This window comes from Lottia gigantea (genome assembly GCF_000327385.1).
Source record: "Lottia gigantea unplaced genomic scaffold LOTGIsca_26, whole genome shotgun sequence".
In the NCBI taxonomy this organism is placed as follows: Eukaryota; Metazoa; Mollusca; class Gastropoda; family Lottiidae; genus Lottia; species Lottia gigantea.
This window is the reverse complement of record NW_008708797.1, coordinates 2,279,410-2,282,491: the sequence shown is the minus strand read 5'-3', so window position 1 is coordinate 2,282,491 and position 3,082 is coordinate 2,279,410.

Here is a 3,082-nt window from a genome sequence, read left to right as displayed (position 1 = left end):
TTCGACCAATGTACTTATTGCTATGCTTTTCTGGTGCAAAATAAGTTCCAAAACTGTGTAAAACCGTGGAGCTTCCGAACCCTTGGACCCCGCTCACTAAAGCACGCCACTCGCTTCGCTAGCTAAGCTCTATTTGGCTCTTCTATTTCATGGATAAAATGCATTTATCCCTTTAAAAATTAATTTAAAAGGCCTACATTAAAGGCACCTATTACGATAGTGAGGTCATGAAACACTTAGTTTAAGGGGAATTGCAAAAAAATTTAAGTGATGAAAATGGATGTTATCATTGTTCCCGGATACACATAATAAATCAGGAAAATCAATTTTAATTTCACTTTGCAAACATTTTGCCTGTTTCTTTAAACTAGTGAAATGTCACGTGCTATAATATAACCCGGTTTATTTCAACCTTGGATAACTCCTACTTGGCTGTGATTGGTCAATGAGCGGGAAGTAAACATAAATGGCGGATTGTTTGAAGTTTGGAGGGAATTTGTCTAAATTAGATATTGATATTCTAGCCTAAATTATCGGTGACTGACTCTGTAACAGGTCCACTAATTTCAAGGTCGGTGGATTATTTATGAATTAAGATATTGAATTAGGGCCATGTTTGTTCATGTTTGATGATAAAACCAGAAAACAGTGGCGCCAGTTCACTTTCGTACAGTGGTGTAACCTATTTTCGTGGATATAATGATTCAACACAGAATTTCGTCAAAGTTAAAAATAAATTTTTTTTTTTATGTCTTAGATGTTTCCTCAGATATTCTACAAAATGAATAAAATTGGTTTATTTCGTTTTTCTTAATGAATCCTTCACTTTGGCCCATATTTCATGAGCAACCAACTCGGCAAGAGCGGCAGAATGCGTCACCTATTTTCGTGTACAATGTTTGATCTATAAATAAGTCTAGAAAAACACCTTGTATGGATACCGGGTGGTATAATTAACTTCTCTTAGTATTTATCTTTAATATCAATTCAATATAACTAGTGACAATTCCTTCAAAGAACCACGACTTTAAAAAAAAATAACGACTGACAAAATAAGATACATAGCGTGATTTAATGCTAAAGTCACTGAAACAACATAAAGATATGGCCCACTTTGTGTTCCCTAGAAATTTTCTGCTGACACGGAATCTGCTAGTTGATCACGTGACTTCAATCGTTGGACTACATTCTAGCAGATGACACTTGGAATTCCGATTAACGCTTGGGATTATAAGGAAATTCAGCCGATAAAAAATGGTGAAGTTTGGTAATAACTGAAATCCGCCATTTTGTATTTATCAAAGTATACATTACAGTCAAGTAACCTAATTTCGTGGAAACCTATTATTCGTGGATTTTCGGAAATGATTCATAATTTATATGAGCCACCTTGCGCGACCTCCGCATTAGTTTGTTTTGATAAACATGGGTTTTCTCTACAATATCAGCTAGTAGAATGAATCCAGTAGTTTTCAAGCAAGGTAAAGTGTATTAATGTTTACTTTGACAAATACAAAATGGCAGATTTCACTTATTACGAAACGTCTCAATTTTTTATTGGCCGAATTTCCTTATAATCCCAAGCGGTAATCGGAATTCCAAGTGTCGTCTGCTAGAATATATTCCAACGAATGAAGTCACGTGATCAACTAGCGGATTCTGTGTCAGCAGAAAATTTCTATGGAACACAAATTGGACCATATTCTTATGTTGTTTCAGTGACTTTTAGCAATAAATCACGCTACGTATCTTATTTTGTCAGTCATTATTTTTTTTTTAAAAATCGTGGTTTTTTGAAGGAATTGTCACTAGTTATAATTAATTGATATTAAAGATAAATACTAAGAGAAGTTAATTATACCACCCGGTATCCATACAACATGTTTTTCTAGACTTATTTATAGATCAAACATTGTACACGAAAATAGGTGAGGCATTCTGCCGCCGTTCCCGAGTTGGTTGCTCATGAAAAATGGGTCAAAGTGAAGGATTCATTAAGAAAATCGAAATAAACCAATTTATGTTATTTTGTAGAATATCTGAGGAAACATCTAAGACATAAAATTTTTTTTTCGTTTTTTTAACTTTGACGAAATTTGGTGTTGAATCCTTATATTCACGAAAATAGGTTACACCACTGTAATACATTTTACCTTACTTGAAACTACTGAATTCATTCTACTATCTGATATTGTAGAGAAAACCCATGTTTATCAAAACAGGCAAATGCGGAGGTCAGGCGAGAACGCACATGTAAATTATTAATCATTTCCGGAAATGCCGGAAAAATAGGCTAGTACGAGGTACTCATCTCTTGACAAATTACCAGTTTCATCAGTAACAAGTGTCACACTGGTCCTTATTGAGCTTGAATAGAGAGAAGTTTTTCTCGTCAAATACTGATTTGAATGATCTACGATTCATAATTGGTTTTCTGGAATTAGTACATGATTCAGTGTATAGTTTATAAAGACTTGCAAAGTTGGTGAACGTTGGCTCAAGATACAATTTAGATGACGATGCCCTGCAATAGTGGGATTCTAGAACGGGAAGGCTTTCCAAGATTTGTACTGCATTACAGTAAACTGCTGAAGATCTATTCACTCGTCCAGGGTGATTGTTGGTTCTTTTTGGTTTTTAGGACCCCAGATAGAACTCTATCCACCCATTTGTATGCTTGTTTTCTCACTTATACAGATTGTACCTAAAAATATATTTTTACAAACAGCTATTCTAACACCATTTTTCTTCAAGTAATAGAAATACGTATACATCTTTCTATTATCTGATCCTGGTGGTTAAACCATTCCATGTTCGGTAACAGTACCTCTCTCAACTAGACTTGATACGAGAGTCTTTCTCTCGCCCCACGTTAGAGACCAAAACTGATTGAAAATTGTTTCCCTGTCACCAAGGGTGAGTTGACAGCATTGCTAAGTTGAAGGGGTATGTGACATACTAGTTTTTGAACATGGCTCCAGTTTTATTGCTTTTTCTTTTTTTGACAAACCGAGTAGGATCCATCAGCATTCCTAATAAAACCTTTGTATGGTTTTCCATCCATTCTTAATTGCTTGTTACC